At 40.3% G+C, this 15901-nt stretch overlaps 1 protein-coding gene across 1 annotated transcript in view; it reads right to left on the minus strand.

Annotated features, from left to right (window-relative positions):
* LOC124124273 (cholecystokinin receptor type A-like) overlaps window positions 1-15901 on the minus strand; it is a 142519-nt gene that overhangs the window by 96365 nt on the left and 30253 nt on the right. The gene's annotated exons all lie outside the window — the stretch shown is intronic.

A 15901-nucleotide genomic window follows, 5' to 3' on the forward strand; every position in this document is an offset into this window, starting at 1 on the left:
CTCTAAAACCAACCGTCGTTTCTCTCTATCACTACCCTTTCAAACCAACTATTCCTTGTCTCTATCATTCCCCTCTGAAATCAACTCTCGTTTATCTCAATCACAACCCTCTAAAACCAACTGTCGTTTGTCTCTATCACTACCCTTTCAAACCAACTATTGCTTGTCTCTATCATATTCCTCTGAAATCAACTGTCGTTTGTCTCTTTCACTACCCTTTCAAACCAACTGTTGCTTGTCTCTATCACAATCCTCTCAAACCAACTGTCATTTGTCTCTATCCGAACCCGTTCAAAACCAACGGTTCCTTGTCTCTATCACAATCCTCTTAAACCAACTGTCGTTTGTCTGTGTCAAAACTCTCTGAAATCAACTGTCGTTTGTCTCTATCACAATCCTCTCAAATCAACTGTCGTTTGTCTCTATCACTACCCTTTCAAATCAACTGTTGCTTGTCTCTATCACAATCCTCTGAAATCAACTGTCGTTTCTCTCTATCACAACCTTCTGTAATCAACTGTCGTTTCTCTCAATCACAACCCTCTGAAATCAACTGTCGTTTGTCTCTATCCCAACTGGTTCAAACCAACTGTCGTTTGTCTCTATCACAATCCTCTGAAATCAACTGTCGTTTGTCTCTATCACAACCCTCTCTAATCAACTATCGTTTGTCTCAATCACAACCCTCTCTAATCAACTATCGTTTGTCTCAATCACAACCCTCTAAAACCAACTGTCGTTTGTCTCTATCACTACCCTTTCAAACCAACTATTCCTTGTCTCTATCATATCCCTCTGAAATCAACTGTCATTTATCTCAATCACAACCCTCTAAAACCAACTGTCGTTTGTCTCTATCACTACCCTTTCAAACCAACTGTTGCTTGTCTCTATCATATTCCTCTGAAATCAATTGTCGTTTGTCTCTATCACTACCCTTTCAAACCAACTGTTGCTTGTCTCTATCACAATCCTCTCAAACCAACTGTCATTTGTCTCTATCCGAACCCGTTCAAACCAACGGTTGCTTGTCTCTATCACAATCCTCTTAAACCAACTGTCGTTTGTCTGTGTCAAAACTCTCTGAAATCAACTGTCGTTTGTCTCTATCACAATTCTCTCAAATCAACTGTCGTTTGTCTGTGTCAAAACTCTCTGAAATCAACTGTCGTTTGTCTCTATCACTACCCTTTCAAATCAACTGTTGCTTGTCACTATCATAATTCACTATCATCAGTCATCACTCAACTGTCGTTTGTCTCTATCCTAACCCGTTCAAATCAACTGTCGTTTCTCTCTATCACTACCCTTTCAAACCAACTGTTGATTGTCTCTATAAAAATCCTCTCAAACCAGCTGTCGTTTGTCTCTGTCAAAAATCTCTGGAATCAACTGTCGTTTATCTCTATCACAATCCTCTGAAACAAACTGTCGTTTGTCTGTATCACAATCCGCTCAAATCAACTGTTGATTGTCTCTTATCACAAACCTCTCAAATCAACTGTCGTTTCTCTCTATCACTACCCTCTCAAACCAACTGTTGCTTGTCTCTATCACAACCCTCTCAAATCAACTGTCGTTTCTCTCTATCACTCCCCTCTCAAACCAACTGTTGTTTGTCTCTATCACTACCCCTTGAAACCAACTGTCGTTTGTCTCTGTCAAAACTCTCTGAAATCAACTGTCGTTTGTCTCTATCACAATCCTCTCAAACCAACTGTCGTTTGTCTCTATTAAACTCCTATCAAACCAACTGTTGTTTCTCTCAATCAGAACCCTGTAAAACCAACTGTCGTTTGTCTCTATCACTACCCTTTCAAACAAACTGTTGCTTGTTTCTATCACAATCCTCTCAAACCAACTGCCGTTTGTCTCTGTCACAACCCTCTGAAATCAACTGGCGTGTGTCTCTATCACAACCCGTTCAAACCAACTGTTGCTTGTCTCTATCACAATCCTCTGAAATCAACTGTCGTTTGTCTCTATCCTAACCCGTTTAAACCAACTGTCATTTGTCTGTATCACAATCCTCTCAAATCAACTGTCGTTTATCTCTATCACAACCCTCTCTAATCAACTGTTGTTTGTCTCCATCACAACCCTCTGAAATTAACTGTCGTTTGTCTCTATCCCAACCAGTTCAAACCAACTATCGTTTCTCTCTATCACTACTCTCTCAAACCAACTGTCGTTTGTCTCTATCACTACCCTTTCAAACCAACTGTTGCTTGTCTCTATCACAATCCTCTTAAACCAACTGTCGTTTGTCTCTGTCAAAACTCTCTGAAATCAACTGTCGTTTGTCTCTATCACAATCCTCTCAAACAAACTGTCGTTTGTCTCTATCACAATCCTCTCGAATCAACTGTCGTTTGTCTCTATCACCACCCTAGGAAATTAACTGTCGTTTGTCTCTATCCCACCCCGTTCAAACCAACTGTCGTTTGTCTCTTTCACTACCCTTTCAAACCAACTGTTGCTTGTCTCTATCTCAATCCTCTCAAACCAACTGTCGTTTGTCTCTATCATAACCCTCTGAAATCAACTGTCGTTTGTCTCTAACACTACCCTCTCAAACCAACTGTCGTTTGTCTCTATTAAACTCCTATTAAACCAACTGTTGTTTCTCTCAATCAGAACCCTCTAAAACCAACTGTCGTTTGTCTCTATCACTACCCTTTCAAACCAACTGTTGCTTGTTTCTATCACAATCCTCTCAAACCAACTGCCGTTTGTCTCTGTCACAACCCTCTGAAATCAACTGGCGTGTGTCTCTATCACAACCCGTTCAAACCAACTGCCGTTTGTCTCCATCACAGCCCTCTGCAATCAACTGTCATTTGTCTCTATCCCAACCCGTTCAAACAAACTGTTATTTGTCACTATCACTACCCTTTCAAACCAACTGTTGCTTGTCTCTATTAAAATCCTCTCAAACCAGCCGTCGTTTGTCTCTATCACAATCCTCTCAAACCAACTGCCGTTTGTCTCTATCACAACCCGTTCAAACCAACTGTCGTTTGTCTCTATCCCAACCCGTTCAAACCAACTGTCGTTTGTCTCCATCACTACCCTTTCAAACCAACTGTTGCTTGTCTCTATCATAATCCTCTGAAATCAACTGTCGTTTGTCTCTATCCTAACCCGTTCAAACCAACTGTTGTTTGTCTCTATCACTACCCTTTCAAACCAACTGTCGTTTCTCTCTATCACTACCCTCTCAAACCAACTGTCGTTTGTCTCTATCACTACCCCTTCAAACCAACTGTTGCTTATCTCTATCACAATCCTCTCAAACCAGCTGTCGTTTGTCTCTGTCATAACCCTCTGAAATCAACTGTCGTTTCTCTCTATCCCAACCCATTCAAACCAAATGTCGTTTGTCTCTATCACAATCCTCTCAAATCAACTGTCATTTGTCTCTATCACAACCCGTTCAAACCAACTGTCGTTTGTCTCTATCACACTCCTCTGAAATCAACTGTCGTTTGTCTCTATCACAATCCTCTCAAATCAACTGTCGTTTGTCTCTATCAGAACCCTCTCTAATCAACTGTCGTTTGTCTCTATTAAAATCCTGTCAAACCAACTGTCGTTTGTCTCTATCACTACCCTTTCAAACCAACTGTTGCTTGTCTCTATCACATTCCTCTCAAACCAACTGTCGTTTGTCTGTGTCAAAACCTTCTGAAATCAACTGCCATTTGTCTCTGTCACAATCAGCTCAAATCAACTGTCGTTTGTATCTTTCACTGCCGTTTCAAACCAAATGTTGCTTTTATACCCTCTATCACAACCCTCTCAAACCAACTGTCTTTTGTCTCTATCCCAACCCGTTCAAACCAACTGTCGTTTGTCTCTATCACAATCCTCTGAAATTAACTGTCGTTTGTCTCTGTCACAACTCCTGAAATCAACTGTTGTTTGTCTCTATCCCAACCAGGTCAAACCAACTATCGTTTGTCTCTAACACTACCCTCTCAAACCAACTGTCGTTTGTCTCTATCACTACCCTTTCAAACCAACTGTTGCTTGTCTCTATCACAATCCTCTCAAACCAACTGTCGTTTGTCTCTGTCACAACCCTCTGAAATCAACTGTCGTTTGTCTCTATCACAACCCGTTCAAACCAACTGCCGTTTGTCTCCATCACAGCCCTCTGCAATCAACTGTCATTTGTCTCTATCCCAACCCGTTCAAACAAACTGTTATTTGTCACTATCACTACCCTTTCAAACCAACTGTTGCTTGTCTCTATTAAAATCCTCTCAAACCAGCCGTCGTTTGTCTCTATCACAATCCTCTCAAACCAACTGCCGTTTGTCTCTATCACAACCCGTTCAAACCAACTGTCGTTTGTCTCTATCCCAACCCGTTCAAACCAACTGTCGTTTGTCTCCATCACTACCCTTTCAAACCAACTGTTGCTTGTCTCTATCATAATCCTCTGAAATCAACTGTCGTTTGTCTCTATCCTAACCCGTTCAAACCAACTGTTGTTTGTCTCTATCACTACCCTTTCAAACCAACTGTCGTTTCTCTCTATCACTACCCTCTCAAACCAACTGTCGTTTGTCTCTATCACTACCCCTTCAAACCAACTGTTGCTTGTCTCTATCACAATCCTCTCAAACCAACTGTCGTTTGTCTCTGTCATAACCCTCTGAAATCAACTGTCGTTTCTCTCTATCCCAACCCATTCAAACCAAATGTCGTTTGTCTCTATCACAATCCTCTCAAATCAACTGTCATTTGTCTCTATCACAACCCGTTCAAACCAACTGTCGTTTGTCTCTATCACACTCCTCTGAAATCAACTGTCGTTTGTCTCTATCACAATCCTCTCAAATCAACTGTCGTTTGTCTCTATCAGAACCCTCTCTAATCAACTGTCGTTTGTCTCTATTAAAATCCTGTCAAACCAACTGTCGTTTGTCTCTATCACTACCCTTTCAAACCAACTGTTGCTTGTCTCTATCACATTCCTCTCAAACCAACTGTCGTTTGTCTGTGTCAAAACCTTCTGAAATCAACTGCCATTTGTCTCTGTCACAATCAGCTCAAATCAACTGTCGTTTGTATCTTTCACTGCCGTTTCAAACCAAATGTTGCTTTTATACCCTCTATCACAACCCTCTCAAACCAACTGTCTTTTGTCTCTATCCCAACCCGTTCAAACCAACTGTCGTTTGTCTCTATCACAATCCTCTGAAATTAACTGTCGTTTGTCTCTGTCACAACTCCTGAAATCAACTGTTGTTTGTCTCTATCCCAACCAGGTCAAACCAACTATCGTTTGTCTCTAACACTACCCTCTCAAACCAACTGTCGTTTGTCTCTATCACTACCCTTTCAAACCAACTGTTGCTTGTCTCTATCACAATCCTCTCAAACCAACTGTCGTTTGTCTCTGTCACAACCCTCTGAAATCAACTGTCGTTTGTCTCTATCACTACCCTTTCAAATCAACTGTCGTTTGTCTCCATCACAACCCTCTTCAATCACCTGTCGTTTGTCTCTATCACAACCCGTTCAAAAAACTGTTATTTTTCTCTATCACTACCCTCTCAAACCAACTGTCGTTTGTCTCTATCACTACCCTTTCAAACCATCTCACAGCAAAAAAAGTGGGTTTCCGTCTTCCGGAAACCTTCCGGATACCTACTCATTTTGGATCTGGCCCGGATACCTTCCGAAAACCTTCCGGAAACCTTTGTTCATTTAAGTGTGAAACACAAAAAAAAGTTATCTTGAAAATACCAAGAAATTTGAAGGTTGCTGAAGGTTTCCTGAAGGTATCCGGATGCAAATTTTCTTCATGTCTTGTTTCTGATAAATAATGTTAGCATGTACATGACAGATAGCTGTTGTAATATTCTGTGTTACTTTAATGATAAATATCCTCCTAAAACATTTTTGGAGAAGACAATTGTTCAATTTCATGTATTGTTCTTTTCAGATGTTAAGGGTATTTAATTAACAAACATCAGTTCTCGTATAATGATATCCTTAAATTTCATGTCCAGACTTCCAGTTTGTACTGAGAAAAAGAAAAAGTCATTGGGCTTTTGGTCCTGGTGAGATGATAATAAGACTATTTGTAACGGTACATGTACTTGCTATATCCAAAATGCTAACTTCATTGAAGTTTGCCTCACCCTAGGTTTATGGTACTACAGTGAGCTCTTCCTCAGTTACTGTGAATTCTTTTATTGAAAGAGATTGAGAGTTAATTTGACACTGGAGTTGTAACCACTGCTCATATATGTGTATTCAAATAATATAATAACTACATGCTTAATACTTCAAAATATCTCCAGAAATAGGCATTATAGTTATAATTGCAGAAATACTTTATGAATGACCCCTTCACTATTGCCTTGATCTAACACTTCAACCCTTCATGAGTTATCACTTTTGAGTGTGAATTTGACCTTCAATATCAGTGATAAATATTTCCAAAAAAAATTCAAAGAGCTATCCAGCACATAAACCAAATATGCTGTCCTTTGGTAGAATTCAACATAACATTGACAATGATATGAAAATAATATAACCAGTATATGTATAAGAGTTACTAAGACTTCTGCAGAAAAAGGCAATTAAGGTGAAAATGTAGTATATGTAGGTCACACACGACCTTTTTCCAACTTTAACCCCTGCCCAAAGGAAGAGTTAGACCACAAACAAACTTTTTGTCTGGTTGTGACTTTTACTTTTGACATAACAGATCACTGTGTCATTAGACGTTCTCAGAGCTAAGGAAACATGTGTTATTTATTCCTGAGATGCCCACGCAATGCATGGTTTCATAAGATAAGTGTGGCTATTAAACTGTGGCAAAATCGTGAAACATCCCCATTTACACAGCTGGCAAATAAAACATAAGCAACAATCAAATTCTCAAATTTTTTTATTCATATGCCTATAGTATATCGCACATTGAACAGTGTTCACATAATGGTTCCTGATGCAGTATGCAATTTCATCCTATTCTTCAATACCCATAATAGAGTGTGATAACTGTTCGCTTGACAGTACCTGCGGATCATGTTCACCAGTTCAGAGAACTTACTTTCCCTCAAACCTTCTTTTCTTTATATATTGCCATGGATGAACAGGAACCAGGATGAGGGGATGCCAGTTGGACTCTATCCCTGATGCATTGTGTTAGTAGAATTGTGAACTTTCCATTTGGTGTTTGGGTCCACAATTAAAGACAATAAGTCCCATTTATCATTCCTTTCAAGTGTTTACCACACTTGTTTAAGACAAGAATTTCTTGAATGTCCTGGAAGGATCCCACTCCAGCTTGGCATTGGTTGGTCTTCTCACATTAGCCAGACCAGCCTTTGTGTGTCCCAGTACCATTTGGCATACAACTTCTCGGTCGGCCTCCATTGAAATAACAGGACCCTCGTCATCGCTGTCTGCAAATCACCTCTGATATCTGAAGGGGTGCACTCTCTGTTAAGGACTCCCTTGTCTGCAGCATTATGTACACAGATTTTAGCAATCAAAAAGAATTGTCGCCACATGTACTTACAGATAGAAGGCAGCAAAATCACTTAAGTTATCATATGTGAGTCTTGTTATATGCCAAACATTTAAGAAAATCACATCTCAAATCTCGACCAGGCAAACCAGTGATTAATGTTATGAACTTAGTACAGACAAACCGATGATAACTGTTATGGACAATATCCCACATCGTTGTGGTATGATGACATGCGATCAACGAGCCTACTCACTACCTGATCTATTAATTTGGCTTGTTTGGCAAGCATAGACTGCTGGGAATCTTTTTAAGAGATGTCATTTAGTGATTGTTTCAACTCATCAACATGGAAAAATATATATTTACAATCCTTGTCATATAGCCAAACTATTGCTGGATGCGGTGTTAAATAAGTGAGTTGGGTTTAACACTGCTTTGAACAGTATTCCAGATATATCACCGCCTGTTAGCTTGATGTGGGAAGAAAGCCCTAAGTGATGCAGGTCTTTGATGAATCCCACGAGCATGTGTATAACGCTGACAAACTGAGCAACATAATCGGGGAGAATCGGGATTTGAAACCATGACTATAGGTTTCTGCTAAGCCCAAGAGATGCAACTCTTCACAGCAAATTGTAGTGCCTTAGATAATAGGACATCCGTGCCCACAGCGATAGGAACAAACTGAAGAAATATTTGCAAAATAGCCATATGAATCAAACAGAATAATTTCAAAATATTTATCACTCACTGTTGCTCTTCTCTTGTTCCTCATTGCAGCTCTTCTATGGTCTTTCTTTGCCTTGATGCTGCACAGATGACCGTCTCTTTTATTCATCCGGACATTCTACAAACATAAGTAGTATTCACATCACAGAAATGTCCAAACTGCACATGTTGTACATTTGATTCAGATGAAAAGACCCCAGTTGTGATTCCGACTTAGAATTACCCTAATTATAATAATTCATGTCAAACATTCAGAGATGACATATATCCCCATATTTAACAAATGTCAAAACAATATTTCGACAACTAAGTCAGGGTCATTCAACACATACATTACATAGGGAATCACTTGTTTGACAATGCAGAAAGATCCTCACCAAGGTCAATATCATTCCATGAATTATTGCTAAAATTTCTTGAAATGCAGATTAATGCAATGCAGTATTTACTTTTATTTCTAGGCTATTTGTTTTGCTTTTACATGGCACTGTTTTGACAGAGATCTAACCTTGATATGACACTTTGTTCAGAAATGACATGAATAAGATAATACTTTATTATTCCCAAGGAAATTTGGGTTACATTGTAAAAGCACAGAGAAACAAGTATAAGATTCATGATTTAAGTTAAATACACTCATACACACACACACACACTACGACAAAACAACATCCAAACACTTATCAACTAATAAATCGGGTCATCATACTCTGAGGGCATGGATCTTGGCTGATAATAACAATCACTAGATTGCCTGGTCCATGTTCAATTTTTTACAGGCCGCCATCACAGAGCTGGACTATTGTGAGTGTGATGTTTCAGATTGCATTGAAATATACCATGATGAATACATGAAGTTTGTAATTATCACACACAAAAATACTCACTCAATACTTCGTATCCTCCCTGAGGAGGTCTGTGAACCTCCCCACAAACCCTGAACATGCTGAAACAGAAAACAACTAACTTGTCTTAACCCTTTCAAAGTTTCAGTGTGATTTTTATAAAGATTGATAAGCTGTCATTATTCATTGTAATCCATATCTCACTTTCAAGTGGCAACACATTATTGGGATTGAATGCCACGTTTTGTATGACATGCACTTTGCCAGATTTATACCCTTGGTAACTAACCCTTATAATCAAATCCCAGCGTTATGTTGAGAATAAGGACACGACCCTTAAAAGTCCTACACCTGTAGCTCTTATGCAAGCCCAAATCCCATGTCACAACAAACACTTGATCATAATAATAACAAACGGTTTCCGAACATAACAAAACTAAAAGGCCCTTGACGTTTACAGTAGTAACATGGAGATCAGGAAAATATCTAAATCAATCCATTCCATAAGATCTTTGTATAGAAATCATGGAACATTATGTCTCGAAGCCCTGCTACGTATACTACCTGGCATCCGCAAGCTGCTCTTCCTTCCTTCGGCTGTCAATTGAGTTTTCGAAATACTTGACGTCCTCGTTGTGGATGGCTCAGACGGATTTCGACCGGGATTTCCGTGTTAGAGGTGATTGAGAACAATGTATCGATACACGAGGTAAGCATATCGCAATCAAGCATCACGGTGTACATCGATTACACGAGGTTTGAGTGTTTGTTTACATTTGTGTTCCAAAATGGCGCCCTCGGCCATACGGGGAATTATGGGTAGACTTGCTTGTCCCGGCACGAGTAGACTGGTTCCCGTTCGTTCCTGCGACAGACTGCAGTGACACCAGGGGGAGGATCCGGAAACCAGTCTACGGCACGAGTTGGTCACGAGTGGTCATTTCTCCAGCAGCGGAAAGAGACGAGGTTTGCCGATTACAGTTCGTACAGGCCATATTGGGAGCCGCGGGGATTTCGACAGTGTGTATTAGCACGGACCTATATATATCCAGGTTATACAAGTCTGTTGTCAGTCACAGTTTGTACTCCAAGCTAGCAACACCTCTCCAGCCTACCAATCCACCCAAGCCAACCAGCCACCAAGCCAACCTCACCCAGCAAAGCCTCCCAAGCCAGCACAGTTTCACTGATAGCCAGCAGAGGAGGTAATTATCAAAACACACACCCACATTCTCTCTTAAATCTACTCACACCCAAGCCCGCAAATCCACAAAAACACAAAACATCCTCATAGGTAAACAATAGGATAATCCACAACCCCTAAATAACAATCTCAAAAACCTAAACACATCTCAACAAACCTGCTCAACCAGTACCCACCACCTACTCCCTAAAAACACACTCTCACTACCAACTCACTCCACACAAACCCACTCACCACATCCACTCACCTCACCCCACTATCCACAAAACAGAATCACCCACACCTTCGGAAGCCCACAACACTTCCGGGAGGACATCCATCCCACTCATACCTGACGGTTTTGGCTCCAAATCACCAGTAGCTTCACCCACCAAAACAGCCGTATCGCAGATCCCCACAACAAACACCAAAAAAAGGAAGCTGGACAGTTCTGACACACAACCACCACCAAACATGTCACCCGCATCCATCATCACCACATTCGCCCTTTACTTTTGCGCTACAGGCCCCATAAACGTCCTTTCTAAATGTCTCACAGCCAATAAAGTAGGAATCTGGTTCAAACAGCACAAAATTCACTTCGACAAAATTAAAGAGGCTAACAAAGGTTTCCAAATAATTTTCCCAGACCAGGACTCCCTAAACGCAGCCAAAAAATCACCCAAATCTTCCAATACACAGTAACTCATCAAACCCCAAACTGGCAGCTATTCACTAGGGGCGTAATCAGAGTAAATCCTAAAGAAAACAACGAAGACTTAGACATGTACGCACAAGACGCTAACGATAACCAAGATATGTACCCCCAACCTAAAATAACTAGCACCCGAAGAATAACTTCAAATAGAAACGGTAAAATCTCAAACACACCAATAGTCATAATCAATTTCCAAAAATCAGCTAAATATCCAGAAGCACCTAAATTTATCTCCTTCGGAGCAACCCCTAAATTAGAAGTCAAACCATACATAAAACAAGTTACACAATGCTCTAACTGTCTCCAATACAACCACACAGCCAATCAATGTAAATTCCAAAACACTAAATGCAGGAAATGCGCCCAAACTGACTGCCCAGGGACATGCACACCCTGGTGCATACACTGTAAAAGCATACAACATTCCTCACTATCCAACCACTGCCCTCATAGACACACCCTCACACAACAGGCCAAGAAACACATCAATATCGACACGGCCAAACTCCAAACAAAAAGACAACCACAGCATACAAAAAAAACTCTGCTACCCACACCACAACCAAACAACACCCCACACTTAAACTCGGCATGGGATGGCATCCTGCAAAGAGTACACCCAGCACCCAAAACACACATCCACCACACGTCCATCCCACAACCCTCCACCTCCACTAGCACATTCACAACATCCACACCTGCACGCAAAACAAGCAACAATACGCCCGCCACAACCCAACCCGGCAACATACAAACCACAGCCGCTATGGCAACAACAACCGATCCCAAGCAATCACAACCCGAAAACCCAGACAGTAAGGAAACCACATCCAGACCACTACCACAAACACAAGCACGCACGCAAACCACCCCCATGGAATGTGAGGAAACTAAACTTAACAACACAGAAGAATACGAATGCACAACCGAGGAAGACATAAACGAAAAAACTCTCTCAACCCCCCCAAAAAACAAAATCTTTAAACGCAGGCCCCAGGAAATGTCAAACAACAAACTAAACAACTTAACCATCCTTCTCGCATACATGCTAAAGGAAATAAACCCAAACGCTAGCACTAAAGCTTTCTATACCGTAGCAAATAAGCTTAAACTGACAACCCTTACCTACGAATTCTTCAGCATAGGCCTCGAATTAGTTAGCCCTACCTCAACCAAGTAAAAACCCCTAGCCTAAATCAAACCTAACCTCCAAACACTAAAAGCCCAAATAATGGAAGGCCTAAACATATTTCAGTGGAATGCCAACGGACTTAATTCCCAAGCCACGAACTAAAAGCAAAATTTAAACAAGATAAGGGTCCGCGAATTGCCTGCATCCAAGAAACCAAATTCTCAAAAAAATCTAAATTTACTCTACCAAACTACAACTCAGTTAGAACAGACCGAGCCAAACCTAAAACCGCTAGAGCCGCAGGAGGATTAATAAAACTAATCAGAGAAGACATTTATGAAGAAATCAAAATAAACACACCAAACCTAGAAGCAAATGGCATCCAAATAACTCTCAAAAACCAAAAAATAAACATCATTAACATATACCACTGGACAGAACAAAAAATTCAATTCTGGCCCAAAGTACTCAATGGGAAGTTCACGACGCCCCACTAGTGACTAGGTAGGGACCACTTCCCTATAAACATTACCATAGCCAATACAAAAGTTCCTACCCAAACAGAAAACCTAGTACCAAAATTCAGCTATAACCAAGCTAACTGGGACAAATTTCAGGATATCTGCAACCAAGCCAACCTAACCAAACTAGAAAATAAGGACCCAGAAATAATCAACGCAGCCAAAGCATCAATACCTTATAAAACAAATAACGTAGGCAAACCCTCGGTACCATGGTGGAACGAGGAAATAGAACAAACTAGACGCAAACGTAAAACAGCCTTCAATAGAGCCAAACACGACCATAACCATATAACGGTAGCTCACGAACTAAACCACAAGGTCCAAAAACTAATCAAAATAGCTAAAACCAAAGATTGGAAATTATTTTGTGAAGGAGTAAATAATCGCACAGATGCCATAACAGTCTGGTGAAAAATCCACGCCATTAGAAGCTTAAAACGTCACAAAAAAACACCCAACATAAACAATTCAACCAACCCTACCGAAAAGGCAAATAACCTAGCAAACCACTTCTTGGCCATAAGCAGCAACAATAACTTCAGCGAAAAATTCCAACAAAAACTTAAAGCAGAAGCCAAACCTACTAAAGAACCAAATAATGATAACCTCGAAATAAACCAACCTTACTCAATGGAAGAACTCCAGTACGTACTCCAAAATAGGAAAAAGGGAACTGCCCCAGGACTAGACCTAACATCCTACCAAATAATTAGAAAACTCCCCCCTAACCTACTCCAGGCACTACTTAAACTATATAACCTAATTTATCAAAACAGACAGGTACCAACTCCCTTGAAACAGGCACTAGTCATCCCTATCCCTAAACCCGATAAACCAACTAACCAGGCAAATTCTTATAGACCAATATCCCTAACCTCAAACCTATGTAAAGTAATGGAATCTATGGCCAAAAATAGACTACAACACTACTTAACTCAAAATAACATCATAAACACAGATCAAAGCGGTTTCACTCCTGGCCGCTCAACCTTAGATAATCTCACCCGACTAGAACAGGACATCAAGACAGGACAACTCAACAAACAATACACAACAGGCATCTTTCTGGATTTCTCCAAAGCATTCGACATGGTTTGGCACAACGGGCTAATACAAAAACTTTAAAAAATAGGACTAAAAGGACAAATAATAAACTACATTCAGGACTTTCTAAACGAACGTAAAATAACAGTGGGGATAGACCATACTCTATCGGACCAGTGTCCCCTAGAAAATGGCACTCCCCAGGGCAGTATCCTCAGCCCCACACTCTTTAATATAATGATAAACGATCTCTTCGAGGGCCTATCCCCTAAAATAAACACATCCAAATTCGCGGATGATGGAGCCCTCTGGATCCGCACTAAAACCATTAAAATGGCCCAAAATTTACTCCAAAAATCTCTTAATAAAATACAACAATGGGCTGACAAATGGGGCTTCTCCCTTAACTCAGAAAAAACAACAGGAATAGTATTCAAACATAAAAACATGAAACCCGCCTCCCCAATCCTCCAGCTAAACAACCAAACAATCAAATTTCAAAAACAAACCAAATTTTTAGGACTTATTTTCGATGAACATCTCACCTGGGATGCTCACATCTAAAACCTAACAACTAAATGCAGTAAAGACCTAAACACCCTAAGATGCCTAACTGGCTCAAACTGGGGAGCCTCCAAAGATACCCTCCTCTCACTCTACATATCACTAATTAGATCAAAACTAGACTACGGCTGCGCCATATACAACACCCTAAACAACTCTCTATCTAAAAAACTTGACTCAATACAATATCAGGCTCTCAAACTAATTACATGGCACCTCCTACACCTCACTTCAGGCCTTAACAGGAGAAATGCCACTAAGTCTACGCAGGGAACAGCTAAGCTTTAATTTCTGGGCCGCATCCCAATCAAACCCTCTAATCTAAAACTTAATAAACCAAAATATCAGCCCCCAAAACCAAGCTCTAGCTCGTAAACACCCCTTACTTACCCCAATATCCCAAAGAATAACAAACTACCTAAATGAACACCAAATTAAAAATCTTAAACAAAACTGCAAACAATCAAATATCTTCACCCCTAAACTTAAAATACCCAAAATAGACACAACACTAGCTAGCCAAATAAATAAACAAACCGACCCAAACATAGCTAAAACCACCACACTAGCATACATACACGAAAATTGGCCAAATTGGTGTCACATTTACACGGACGGATCTTCAGATCCGACCTCCAAACACACAGGTTTCGGAGTCCATACCACACAACCAACTAAAACCACACAATCCTTCCGACTCCCAAACAACCAATCAATACTCACGGCAGAACTAATGGGCATGGCCTCAGCCCTCCATAGTCAAGAATCCAAAAACCACAATAAAATCCTTATACTTACCGACTCCCTAAGTGGACTGCAAGCCCTCCAAAACAAAAATACCAAAAACCGACCTAAATTAATAAATCTAATACTTAAAAGCTCCAACGACCTAACTAACGCAGGCAAACAAATAACCTTCTTGTGGATACCCGCCCACGTAGGAATATACGGTAATGAAAACACCGATAAGGCAGCTAAACTATCCCTCAAAATCCCAGAAATAAGCTTAAACTTACCCATCTCAAAATCAGAAATTAAAAGTGTAAATAAGCAAAAAATCACCAAAAAATGGCATAACCTATATCTAAACTCAAATAGCCAAATCAAAAAAGTACTCAGCAAACCACTTACCAAACCAAAAATTCTCCATCCATCAAAAAAAATCGACAGAGTAATCACTAAACTCCAAACAGGACACACCAACCTAAATAACCACCTAAAAAAAATATAAAAAACATACTACAGGTAACTGCCCACACTGCAAACAACTAGAAACCCCAGAACACGCACTCATCTACTGCACACACTACCTAACACATCGAACCGCATTACAAACCACCCTCAATCTAAACAAGGCTCTCACTCTAGAAGCAATACTTAACCCACAAAATAAACTAGAAAACTTCAAGGCCTTAGGCGTATTCTTAATCAAAACGGAACTAATAAAACGCATCTAAAAACACTATAATCCACCAAATCAAAATTACATAAACACACAAACATCCACCATACCCAGCTCCCTTAGTTCTCCTCCCCTACCCCATCGGCATCTATTCCAAATCTCAAAATTCCCAAATTCTATATAAGCAACCCCTAAAGCCCCCTCTTGGGTTGCACAGACCACTTTCGCCCCTTTCGGAAACACATTAAATGGCCTGGCCGGG

The sequence above is a fragment of the Haliotis rufescens genome, unplaced genomic scaffold (genome assembly GCF_023055435.1).
Source record: "Haliotis rufescens isolate VD_foot unplaced genomic scaffold, xgHalRufe1.0.p SCAF_13, whole genome shotgun sequence".
NCBI lineage: Eukaryota > Metazoa > Mollusca > Gastropoda > Lepetellida > Haliotidae > Haliotis > Haliotis rufescens.